General features: G+C 35.6%; 1 pseudogene; it reads left to right on the top strand.

Moving 5' to 3' along the window:
• Nucleotides 1-3,782: 3,782 nt before the first annotated feature.
• On the top strand, nt 3,783-4,313 carry LOC123800973 (ORM1-like protein 2 pseudogene; annotated as a pseudogene).
• The last annotated feature ends 9,709 nt before the right edge of the window (nt 4,314-14,022 follow it).

The raw sequence follows: 14,022 nt of genomic DNA on the forward strand, positions 1-14,022 counted from the left end.
TAATATATACTGCCTTATTAGTTTCAGAGGTAGAATTCAGTGATTCATCAGTTGCATATAACACCCAGCACTCATTACTTCTAGTGTCCTCCTTAATGCCTATCACCCAGTTACCCCATCCCCCACCACCCACCTCCCCTCCAGCAACCCTCAGTTTGTTTCCTATGGTTAAGAGTCTCTTATGGTGTGCCTCCCTCTATGTTTTCCTCTTATTTGATTTGGCTCCAGGCCCCGCATGGAGCCCAAGGCAGGGCTCGATCCCAGGACTCTGACATTGTGACCTGAGCTAAAATCAGGAGTCAGGCACATAGCTGACTGAGCCACTCAGGCACCCCCATGTTTATAATTTTTATGTATGATACTTCTACTGAAGTTTTTTCTGAAGAAAATATGCTAATCATACAAAAAAACTTAAAGTACTGTTTTGAAATAAAATTTTTCTAAATAGAACTTTGATATAATTTAATACATTTTTGGTGCTCTGGACCACAGCCAGGAAATGACTGCAACATATATAATTCCAAATAAATGTTTCTTGAATGATATTTTATGTATCTAACCTATCAGATATTCTTATCCTAACACTCTACATAATGATTCATTAAAGCGTTTTTCATAATTTACTAAGAAGAAACAAAAATGCTGGGGTTGAAGGTATGTGTAGAGAGCTCGATGTCTCATTAATTTGAAGTAGAAGACTCTAGGCTTGTTTATTGTAAACAGATTATAATTATCCATTTAAAATTTTATGAAGACATTTAAGTCAAGAAAAGAAAGGCAGTCTTTGACCTACTAGATTACTATATCTGTCAGTTTAAAAATATCACTCACCTATTCGTGCCTTCCATTCTCTTCTCCCTATAAATCCATTACCTTGAGAAACCTTATTCTTTGAGAAGAGTTAATAGAACCCAACCTTGACTATTTGCTTATGTCCCAAACTCTTTCATTTTAAAAAATTTACTTGTACAAAAAAAAGCTCAACGGGAGGGATCAAGGAAGACATGGTTGATAACTAGCAGTACATTTTTTTAAAAGGTCAGTATATAAAAATGACTATTACAGAATTTTAAAACACAACAAATACTAATTTAAGAGATGATATATTTATTATCTCATATACAGTATTATCACAAACTAATTCATAAATAAAAGACTGTTGTACTCTTGTTTTAAAAAAATGGGAAAATTGCCTATCCCAATGAACCTTTATTTAAAAGTAGTCATTTCCCAGAATATCTTGACATGATATTGTAGTATCTCAATATTAAGCAGTTTCCACACATATTCTTACCTATGATGGAGAGTAACTCAGTAATAAATTTTTACACTTAATTGTTAGGGCATGATTTTCACTTTTTCCTAAATCAGTTCATAGGCTTTATAAGTTTATTCAGCAAATATGTATTGGAGCTCTATAAGTTTCAGAGACAGGATAGAATAGTGAGCAAATTGAGTTACCCTATGATCCAGCCATTGCACTGCTGGGTATTTATCCCAAAGATACAGACGTAGTGAAGAGAAGGGCCATATGCACCCCAATGTTTATAGCAGCTTTGTCCACAATAGCTAAATACTGGAAGAAGCCGAGATGCCCTTCAACAGATGACTGATTAAGAAGTTGTGGTCCATATACACAATGGAATATTACTCAGCTATCAAAAAGAACGATTTCTCAACATTTGCTGCAACATGGACGGCACTGGAGGAGATAATACTAAGTGAAATAAGTCAAGCAGAGAAAAACAATTATCATATGGTTTCTCTCATCTATGGAACATAAGAACTAGGAAGATTGGTAGGGGAAGAAACGGATAAAGAAAGGGGGGGTAATCAGAAGGGGGAATGAAGCATGAGAGACTATGGACTCTGAGAAACAAACTGAGGGCTTCAGAGGTGAGGGGGGTGGGGGAATGCGATAGGCTGGTGATGGGTGGTGGGGAGGGCATGAATTTCATGGTGCACTGGGTGTTATACGCAACTAATGAATCATCGAACTTTACATCAAAAACCAGGGATGTACTGTATGGTGACTAACATAATATAATAAAAAAAATTAAAAGAAAAAATAAAATAAAATAAAATACAAAAAAAAAAAAAAAACCACCACAGACTACTTTGTTCAAAGAGTAAGGGGAAAATACATTAAAGTTACTAAAAAAAAAAAGAATAGTGAGCAAAAAGAGGTACCACTGTGCAGGAAGAACCCGGGCAGCAGAGGTCTAATAAACATACGAATAATAACATAATAGTGATTGCAAAGCCTCTTGATCTTTACAAATGCAAGAAATATCTGAAGTAAGGTCATATATACTCAGAGCCTTAAAATTTAGTGCTTAATCTAAGAGGCCAGATGATGCTTTTCTCTTGCTTGATATTATTTACATCCAGGATTAGTTTTCTTATCCCTTTTATATAAGAGAAAAGGAGTGCTAGGGGTGAATATAAGTTAAATTGTTACTTATAAGCCAGGAAGTGACTCAAGGTAACAGAATATACACCACAGAGAACAAATTGCAGGTAGAAAAATACGCACTTGCAAGCACACACACACATAGTCATACGTCAATCAAGTGTTTATTAATGGAGGCATAGATATTATAGGAAAATATAACAATGTGTATCATATATATTTTTAAATTTATGACACTTCCTCCTATGTATTCTTATGTATCATATATTGGTATACTTCTTAATATGCTCTAAATTTATAAAATCAGGCTATTCATTCCTTTATTTGTGATTGACTAATAATTTATGCACATATCATAAAATGTTGTATGTATATTAGTAAAAATTCAGAAACAATGCAAATGTCTAAAAGAAGTGAAATTTTTAAGCCCATGTTTTGTGCCATCAGATTATTCACTAATTTAATAATAATATTTAATAAAAACCACATCTTTAAAATTATGTAATAACCGAAATATGCAACATTTTATACCATATTTACCATATGAACTACATTTTATTTATGGAGGTTGGGACAGAATGTTATGAATAAAACCATATGAAACTACATTTTATTTAAAGAGATTGAGACAGAATGTTATGAATAAAATGGTTACTCAAAATTAGAAAAATTTTAAAAATGCATATTTATGAGAGAACTGATTTTTCTTCTAATCACTGCCATGCTATTTTCTAATAAGTCTGTAGTGTATATATTTACTTTATAACCAGAAAATACATTAAATGAAAGAAACATGTATATATAACTAACACACTAAACATTTATGGAACAATAACTGTGTTTCTGGAACTGTATTAAACATTGATGTTGAGGGGCGCCTGGGTGGTTCAGTTAATTAGGTATCTGACTCTTGATTTCGGCTCAGCTCATAATCTCAGGGTCCTGAAATCAAGCCTTGCGTGGGACTCCATGCTGGCGACGTGGAGCCTGCTTAAGATTCTCTCCCTTTCTCTGAGTGTCCCCTCAAATGATTTGGATGAGGTGTTATTCTACAAAGTAACATAAGTAGTCCACTTCAATGTATGTTGCAAGTACTACATTAAGTCAAAAGTAAAGAGGCTATTGGATACCCAATCTTGATTGGAATTTGAGGAACATGCATGTGAGAAAATGAAATTTGAATTAAACTTGCAGAAAACCTAGGGGTTTTCTAGGCATTAACTTATTAAGTAAATAACTTGCATCAATAGCACAAATGATATAACACATGAAAGCATATAAGAACGGTCTGGAGTTAAAATGGCAGCAAGTACATAAAATCATTGTGCCCCTCAAACCAGTTGGGCATCCCACCTCTGAAATTGGCAGGATGAATGTGGTGGTGGCACACAGTGAAGTAAACCCCAACACTCGGGTGGCAAATTGCCAAGGCAGAAAAAAGGGAGAAGCATCCCTGGTGGGACTGCCACATGTGGCTCTACTCAGCGTCCCCTTCAGCACTTCTGTTTTCTTGACTCCAACCCACATCATCGAACTGTCTGCATATGTCTTCTTACGATGAAAGGGATGCCCTTGGAGACTCCTGGTCAAGGAATGACTGCTACTGCCACAGTGCGAACAGGTGAATTGGAACTGAATTTGAGTTATGGACACAATTCCTCCACGTCTCTCCGATTGTACTCTGCCTCCCTGCCAGCTTCCACATTAAGTATCCTGCTGCTCACTTCCTCATCAACACATCTCATTGCTCAGCCTACTGCTGCCTAAGTTGTCCCAACTCTATAGGGTTTGTCCCTTTAGCATCAACAAATACCAAGGGATGAGGCTCAAGAAGAGGCTGAAACAGAACATTCTTCCCTTCTCCATGCTGCCTTCTGTGTGTAGAAAGCCTGAGAACTAAACAACTTTTCCTAAACTCCCTGGAAGACAACAGGTTGGAAAGTGGAGCTCCCTGGGACCAACCCTGCTAGGAACAGGGTTTTTCGAATCAAGAAAGGCAGGTGGGATAAGAGCCAAATCTCCCTCCTCCATAGCAGGAAGCCATGTTTGGGCATCATGTTCAATGAGTTAGTTTTCCCAGGTCTTCTGCTCACCACCCTCCATCTCTGTCTTGCTCTGCATTTTCCTTATAATAAAAATGATTTTTTTTCAGGAAAAAGAAATGTGTAGCTTATGAGAAAAGCAAATGTGTAGCTCATGAGAAAGGCATAGAAAGAACCTTCTAGGCAACGGATGTAGCATGTTCTTAGGAGATGGACAGGCCTAACTTCAGCATGCTAAGATCATATCAGGAGAACTAAGAGAAAGAAGTTAAGAGAAATAGGCCGAAGCCAGATTGGAAAATCCTGACAAATTATTACTACAGGGTATAAAGAACTATTGAGTGTGTCCATTCCTCTAAATTTCCCTCAACTGAGACACTTTTCTGCTTATAAATTAACTGGAATTTTACTTCTCCCTTTTTTTTGCTCCATGGTCTGAGGAGGTAAGGGCATTTTTGCTGTTCAGTATATAATACTGAAATGGAACTTGGTAAAATACGTTTGCAGAAGGTTTGGGTAACATGAGCAAAATATGGCATTTTTACCTTGATTTCACTTGACCCTGAATTTCTAGAGGAATATTAAGTGTTTCAAATAAATTTCCATAAATAGTGGAATAAGGTTATAACCACTAGAATAAGCTCATAATTTGTCCTTTTATATTCTTCATAGATAGGTGAGGTCACTTTATTCTAAGGAGGAAAATTGGTCGGGTTTCAAGAAATTAAATTAGAGTGTTAGTAAAATCTCGGTTCCAAAATAAAAATTTGTGTGCCTCAAGGTTTTGCCCATAGGTAAGAGACCATTTCAGCAATTTTTGACTATGACTTTTGGGTGTTTTAACTCACCAACTCATCTTTCCTTGCCACCCTACAACTATTTCTTTTCCTAACATTTGTTCAAATACCTTCCAATCATTCTCTCCTAACCCCTCCACCCCAGTTTAGTTTTCCATACTACAACATCTCTTGTTGGAAGGACTTATTTTCCTCTTTAGTGGTGCTGTTTATGAGCTATAATAGTGGTTCAGAAGCTTTAATGTAAGGATCTGTTAGAGAACTAATTTAAATGCAAATTCTTAAACTTATCAACAAAGATTCTGAATCAATAAGTTAGTGGTCTTAGGCCAAAGAATGTCTGTGTTTAATAGTCATTGAAGATAATTGAAACAGGCATTCCCACAACATATTTAGAGGATCATTGTGTGATGAAACAGAAACAGGCTGAAAATCAGCCTAATTAGCTCTCGATATTTTATTACTAGAATTTGAGTTTGAAAACTTAGCAGGTAATAGAGTTTTATATTGCTTATATTTTTAAAACATATGTATTTTGCATATGGTGTCCAAGTGGAGTGTTATGTCTTAGGGAAGAATTTGACTGATCTTATTTTTCTAGCCAAATACCATCATAAAGTCATCAAATCATCAGTATGTCTAAGATGGGATTGTTACTGTTGTGGTTGTTCCTTTTTTCACTCGTTAAACCCAAGAAATTGATAGAGGGAGTTAAATGGCCCATATGGAATGAAAGAAAGCCCTGAATGGGACACTCCCATTGTAGAAGTGACATTGAAATTGTCATTGAACATTTGTGTTTAGCAGTTTGGTGTCAAACCCATTTTTCAGAGCTAATGATGATTTATTTAAGACTTAAAATAGTAGTAAGTTGTATATTTTTCTTATTCATTCATCTCTACTTTTTTATCACTAGTAGTTACCACAGCAATTATCACTATGTAGGTGTTCTACACATATTTGTGAATGAACAATCAAATAAATGAGTAAATGGAGTGATATGATATAACTTCAAGTATTTCATTGAATTAGATTGGCTCTCTGAAGGAGATTGACATGAAAAATACTTTTTATTGTTTATGACTGTACTGGATTAAATATTGTCCCCTGAAAATGTATGCCCCCTAGAATGAGACTGTGAATGAGACTGTGAATGAGACTATTTTGGGAATTAGAGTCCATGTAGATGTAATGAACTTAAGATGAGGTAATACTGAATTGGGGCAAGCCCTAAATCCATTATGACTAGTGTCCTTATAAACAGAGGGAAATGTAGACAAACACACACACACACACACACACATAGAAGCTGGCCATGCCAAGATGGAGGTAGAAATTGGAATAATAAAAATACAAGCCGAGGAATTCCAAAACTTGCTAGTAACCACCAGAATCTAGGAGAGAAGCAGGAAAAAAGTATCATTAAATAGGAGAGTACGACCTTTGCTGATACCTTGATTTTGGATTCTAGCCTCCACAACTGTGATAGCATAAATCTGTTGTTACAAAACATCCAGTTTGCAGTACTTTGTACAGCAGACCTAGGAAACTAATACAAAGACCAACAACTTTAGAAAGGCAAACATAAAGCAATGATCACATTCTGAATTCAATTATCTTTTTATTTGTTTTTAAGTAAACAAATAAGCATTTAAAATAGATCTCCTTTCTGTATACTATCCTCTCAATCTTTGCTTCTGCTTCTTGAAATCTTTTTTGCATGTAGTCTCACCACATATTACATTACTGGTATACTTTCACAGAAATCTTATTTTAGCTTTATGTATAAGATATTTTGTTAATAATGGAACAATAATATTTGTAATGTGTGCATAGAATATTAAGTTCTACTCTGGGCACATTAAATCTGAAAAAAAAAAAAAGTTGCCCCAATGATAAAAAGGACCATCTATTGTCTTAGGAGGGGGGAAAGTTGATCAATCATGTGTTTCATAAAGAATATCAGACCACCTCTAATAAATTCCTATGGAGGAGTGCTTGAGTGGCTCAGTTGGTGGACTGTCTGACTCGTGATTTCAGCTAGGGTCATGGTCTCAGCGGAGTCTGCTGGAGTGCTGGAGGATTTCTCTTCCTCTCTCTCTGCCCCTTCCCCCACTTGCACACACACTCTTTCTCAAATAAATAAATAAATCTTAAAAGAAAGAAAGAAAGAAAAATTCCTATGGAAAACAGATTATTGACAAGCTCAACAAATGTTTTTATCTTTTTTAGACCAGCATGCCATTTCCTTAAAATTTTAATTATAAGAGTGCTAGAATTGCTCACTAAAAATCAAGCCACAGTTTGATAGAGGTGAAAAGAGAAAAGTCCATGATTTACAGTTGGTGTGAGATTAGGCTAAGCATTTTTCTCAAATGGTTCATGCAGCTCACACTGGGTTCCAAAGGCAGTACACTTTGTATTAATTTTAACTACATGTCTGAATCCAGTTATTTTGAACCTCTTGATGATAGTGCCCCTTTGTGGGATTTGAAATAATGTGGAATAACTCATGCTGCATTGTACCCACGTGGCTTCTACTTAAGAATTAATTGCTAACATTTTGCCTTGTCCTTATGTGCATTATGCTCTAAACATAAGGACTTTTTGTAATTAAGGGAAATTGCCAGTACCCTGGCCAACAGAGTAAATGCAAACTTGTATTAACAATACTATAAGCCCCTGTGTTTGTACAGAAATTACAATAATGTCCTAAACTCAACGTCAAGTTTTATTCCCACAATAATGATTCTTTGGAGCTAATGCTTATTCAAGGAGAACATAACTGTGTGAATGTAATAGGCAATAAGCTTATACCTTTATCATTTCCAGGAATCTTTTTGCATATGTGATAAAGAATATTATTTGATTACTCTTGAAATAAACTAGGTAATTATCAAAGTTTTTGTGTATTTCAATATGCTTTCTAAATCTTCTTAATTTTTCAGATATTGGTGGGGCCATGGTTGGTGGGGGGTAGAACAAAGCAAGAATGAAAATATTTGTTATATAATTTTTTTAAAAAATTAGTTATTTCTTATTAAAATTATTTATTTTTATTGAAGTATCATTTGTATGCAGTGTCACCCACAGCTCTTTGGTATGGAAATCTCTGGACGGGTTTACAAATGCATATATCCATGTAACCCACGCACCTATCAAGATATAGACTATTTCTGTCACTCACACACATCCCTTGTGCACCTTTCCAGTCCATCACCATCCCCTCTGACCCTACTCTCTCTTCTAACGTTGTTCTGATATTTTTCACTACTGACTGGATTTGCCTTTTCTGGAACATCATATAAATAAATCATTGAGTGTACTCTTTTGTGTCTGGCTTCTTTTATTTGACATGGTCTTTTTTGAAGTTAACCATCTTGCTGCACACAGCCCTGGTCCATTCATGCCTGTTGTAAGAATCTTAAAATCTTATTTTTCTATCTCCTATCCTTTGTGGTAGCGTTAACACATATTTTAATTAGAAAACATTACATTGAGTTATGATTGACATACAAAAAGCTGTATATACTCAGTGTGTACAATTCGATGAGCTTGAAGTCTTGGTGAGAAGTAGACACCTACGAAACCATCACCAAAATCTATGCCATCAACATATCCGTCACCTCCAAAAGTTCCTCCTGTTCTTTTTATGATTGTTATTTGGTATTGTCTATGATTGTTATTTTGGTATTGTCTACTTAAAAAACACACATTTTACTCTTATATATATTTTAAACTCTGTAATATTCTGTAATATTTATGCCTTTGATTATCCTCAAAGAAGATAATGAAAGATAGAAGAAACTAGGCACAGTATTTATATATTTTTCACACATTTATCATTTCTGATGTTTCCATTTCTTTGTGTACACCCAAATTTTGTCTGAAATCCTTTTACTTCCACCCGAAGAACTTTTATTTAACAGTTTTATTGCACCGGTCTGCTAACATTATACACTTCCAGTTTTTATTTGTTTGAGAACTTATGTAGTTTGCTTTCAATTTAAGGATCTTTTTACTTGAAATAGAACTCTAAGTTGACAGGTTTTGTTCTGTTGTGTTTGCTTTGTTTTGTTTTGTTTTGTTTTCCATCAGCTAAGTAAGATTTCAACACTGTCTTTTGGCTTATATAGTTTCTTATAAGTCTCTCCCTTGTCATTTTTAACTTGTCCATGACCTTATTTTCATTTCTCTGCTTTTTTTTTTTAAGATTTTTATTTATTTATTTGACAGAGAGGGACAGCCAGTGAGAGAGGGAACACAAGCAGGGGGAGTGGGAGAGGAAGAAGCAGGCTCCCAGCAGAGGAGCCTGATGTGGGGCTCAATCCCAGAACGCTGGGTTCACGCCCTGAGCCGAAGGCAGACGCTTAACGACTGAGCCACCCAGGCGCCTCTCATTTCTCTGCTTTTAAGATGGGATCCTTGTCACCAATTGTAAGCCTTTGGATTATGATTTTCCACTCTGTGATTTTCTTTATGTTTATCCTACTTGAGGTTTGTTGACTTTCTTGAATATGCAAGTTTATGGTTGTCAAACAACTGGAACATTTTCAGTAAATTTTTTGAATCTTTGCTCTGCACACCTACCATTCTGTGCCTAAAATTCCATGCATGTCATAACACTTTATATTCTCCCATAAGTCAATGAGGTTCTGTTCATTCACTTCCACAATTTTTACACACGGCATTTCATTTGGTATAAAGTCTATTTCTCTGCCGTCGTGTTCCCTCTTCTCTCATACACTGTCCAATATGCTATTAATCCCACCCAGTGATTTTTTTTTTCATTCGGATTTCATATTTTAGTTTTAAATTTTCCATCTGATTACTTTTTAGAGGTTCCAAATCGCTTATTTGTCTCTCATCATGTTTGTCTTTTCTTCAGTATTTCTTTAATATTTTTATAACCACTGCTTTAAAGTCCTCGCTGTTTCAGTTTTTTCTCCCAGTTATTTCTGGATAGCTGTATCGTGTGAGAAAAATGTTCATCTTTATGGGTCACAGAGTCTTGCTTCTTTGCATATAATTTTTGATTGTACACCAATCATTGTGGAGAGTATACTGGTGGACTGGAGTGGGGGTTTTTTCACAGGAGGAAACCAATTTATTTGACAATTAGTTTGATCTTTTTGAAGATTATTTTAGATTTTGTTAGACACGTAGTACTTACTTGTATGTAGTGTTTACTTCTGGTCCAATTGAGCCCTAACACTATGGTGAGAGCTCTCCATGGTCTCTACTGAATTCTGAGTCCCCTGTTAATTGTGGAGTGCTCAGAATGCCATTCCATGATGAATGTTTGGAACACAATTATCTTCTAGCCTTTTATGAGTTCCAGGGATACTCATCTCACAGTCCCTGGATACTTGTTCTTATACCAGTGGTTGTTTTTTTCCCAATAGCTCTTTTTGTGGCCTCATGCAGAGTAGGCATGCATGGCATCCAGCCCAAACCTCAAGGGAAGGCTCTTACTTACATACAGATCTTTTTCTCTGCTTCCATGCCTCATCTCCAGTACTTCACTCTGAAATGTTTAGACATCTTAGTCACTGCGCACTCTGATCTCATCTTAACAAGGCAGCGCATTCTATATGCTGCAACTGTCCGCACACACATGCTGTGGTTTAGCAAATGCCTCTAGGCAGAAAGTCAGGATAATCATGAAGCTTATCTTATTCAGCATCCTTATCTCACAGATCATGGTCCTGAACTGTCATCTGTCAAACATCTAAAACCATTTATTTTGTGCTTTTTCCTTCAGTTATTTGTTTATGATGAAATGTCTAGTCTGGTAGTTATCACAATCCCATGATTGGAGGTGTAAATCAGTTACAGAGTTTTAATTATGAAATTATGAAACAACTATTTCTAAATTCAAAATGTATCATTTTTATTGTGCTATTTCAATCAACAATATGTTTGCTTTAAACACCAGGTATAAGGATCTATAATTGGGAATCCCTTCCTGTTATGAACCCCAAAGGTTTATGAACTTGACCAAAGTCATATAACTACGTAGTTTGAGATCCATACATGAATCCAGACAATGTGACTCACATGAATACAATCATTCATTTTGTTGTCTCTCTCTTCCATGACACTGTGATGAATAATTTTATTTATCAGTTTAACTGGGCCAAAGTGTGTCCAGATATTTAGCTAAATATTATTTCTGGGTGTGTCTGGGATGGTGATTCTAGATGAGAATTAGTAAACTGAGTAAAGTAGATTGCCCTTCCCAGTGTGGGTGGGCCACATCCAATCCACTGATGACCTCAACTGAATAAAAGACTAAGTAAGAAAGAATTCTCTCTCTTCCTGGCTATCTTCAAGCTGGGACGCGAGTCTTCATCTACGTTCAGACTTGGACTCCTACTGCGACTCACGCCATCAGCTTTCATGGTTCTCAGGCCCTTGGACTAGGACTGGAACTTACACCATCTGTTCTCAGGCTTTTAGACTCAGATTAGAACTACACTGTTCATTCTCCTAGGTCTCCAGCTTGCCAACTGAACATCTTGGATAAGCCAATTCCTTACTTTAAATATCTCTCCAGTTCTCTCTCTCTCATTCTCAATCTCTTATGTAAGCAGAAGCTTCATCATTAATGTGTTAAAATACCTCAAATTTCCAAATTTTAGGAAATTTGTAAGTCATTTGTAAATTTTAGGAAATTTTTAGTCATTTGTAAATTATGGTCCAACCTACTTTCAGCCATATCTTACTATGCAGCATGCACTTGACCTCTAGTACTAAACCAAAAATATATGACTCAGTGTGACTCATATTTCCTTGGTATACATTCTTATTTTTTTTTCTAGTTATATTAATTAAGAATTATTATCTGTTAATTTTAAGACATAGAGTGTTTGAAAGGAGCTGAGGCTGGGGAAAAAATATTGCCTGGGGCTGTTGATTCAATATCTCAAGGTGTACAAATACACAGATCTATGAAGATAGAAACCACATTTGTGTTTTTCAAAAGTGTATTTCCAGGGATATGGAACACAGCGTGTCCAACTAATTCTTATTGAATGATTGAAGTTCACAAAACAAATTTCATGTACTCTTCATAGTATTGGACATTAAAACAATTATTTGATTATTTAAGAAAAAGGATTAAGGGGGGGGGGTGCCAGAGTGGCTCCGTCGAGTAAGCATCTGCCTTTGGCTCAGGTCATGATCCCAGGACCCTGGAAGGGAGCCCCACATCAGGCTCTCTGCTCAGCGGGGAGCCTGCTTCTCCCTCTCCCCTGCCCCTGCTCATGCTCTCTCTCACTATCTCTCTCTCAATAAATAAATGAAATATCTTTTTTAAAAAAGAAAAGGAATTAAGGTTTATCCTACTTTGCATAAAATTCCAAAGTATTATTTGGAATAAAATATAGTTACACATTTAAAAAATAAGGCAGAGAACAAACAGTTTTATAGAATTGTGACTGAATTCTATCTCTACTTAAGCTGATTTTGCCATCTATGTTCAATGGGAAAGAAAGAAGGGAGAAAGATTAATTTATCTAGAAAGGGGCAATATTTGAAGATAAAAAGTTTGAAGGTAAACATTGGATAAATTATATATAAAAATGGTTTGATGGCTTAAAATTCTGCATGATCAATATTCTGACTTCTACATAATGAATAATTTCTTCAGACTTTTCAAACAATGATATACCATTTCATTCCTGTCATTTTCCCTGTGGGCTTGTGCCTGTCACTGCCCTATGTTAGTAGCACACTATTTTTATATTGATACCATATCAAACTATTTTAGTTCTCTGTTTATACCGAATTTTATGACATACTTCTTCATCTGTATTTTTAATGCAATATTTAGAAATCAAAATAAGAATGAATAATGTTTGTATATGTTAAAATTTACACATACACAAAATAAGAAATTCTGCTGGAACTATCTCTCCTTCTTTATTTACATGTATTCCAGAAGAATAGACTTAAATCATTTAAAAATGATAGGGACAACAAGTTGCCAGACTTCTGATTGTTGCCAGAGGCAACAATACAGATGTTAGCGTAGATGCATGAGATTACAGATGTTAGGCACCTGACATGGATAACAAACAAATGTATTGGCCTGTAATTACTTCCAGGTGTCTATCATCTTGTTTGAGCCTCATAATAGCTGAGGTAGGTATTATTGTTGCCTGTGCTTTTCACATGCGGTAATTGAGGATTGGAGAAGTTAAAATCTTTCTAATAATCACACAATTACTAAGTGACACAGCCAGGACTGAAACCCAATTTGGCATGACTCCAAACTGTGTAGTCACTGCCGTCATGGGAAATGTTAGCATAAGTAGCTTTAGCTTATAAATTTTCAGACAAGAAGTAGAAACTGTCTTGTGTGCGTATTTCACACAGGTCCTAAGATAAGGTAGAAATAGCAAAATGTTAAAAAAAAATAATGACAAAATATTTCTTACCAACACGAATGTAAAAGCTGGGCATCTCTTAGGGACCAGAATTCAAACAGTGTGCTACACACTCAGAGCAGGGTAAGTGCTCTAACAGGAATTCTGGAACTGAATGTCACCTCCACTTTATAATTCCCAGCTCTATTTCATCACAACGCTTAACTCTAGTTTCTTTTTCAAGTGAGCTTGGCAAGGAAGATAACATGTTCCAGTGATACGGACACATTTTTTTTCTTGTTTATGCCATAACTTCTCTCTGATACTAACATCTCAAATTTGCTTCATTTTAAACTTCTAGTGTTTTCTCCCAATGTATAGCTAGAAACTTTTAACTC

Source organism: Ursus americanus, chromosome 10 (assembly GCF_024610735.1).
Source record: "Ursus americanus isolate L20-20 chromosome 10, mUrsAme1.1.p, whole genome shotgun sequence".
NCBI lineage: Eukaryota > Metazoa > Chordata > Mammalia > Carnivora > Ursidae > Ursus > Ursus americanus.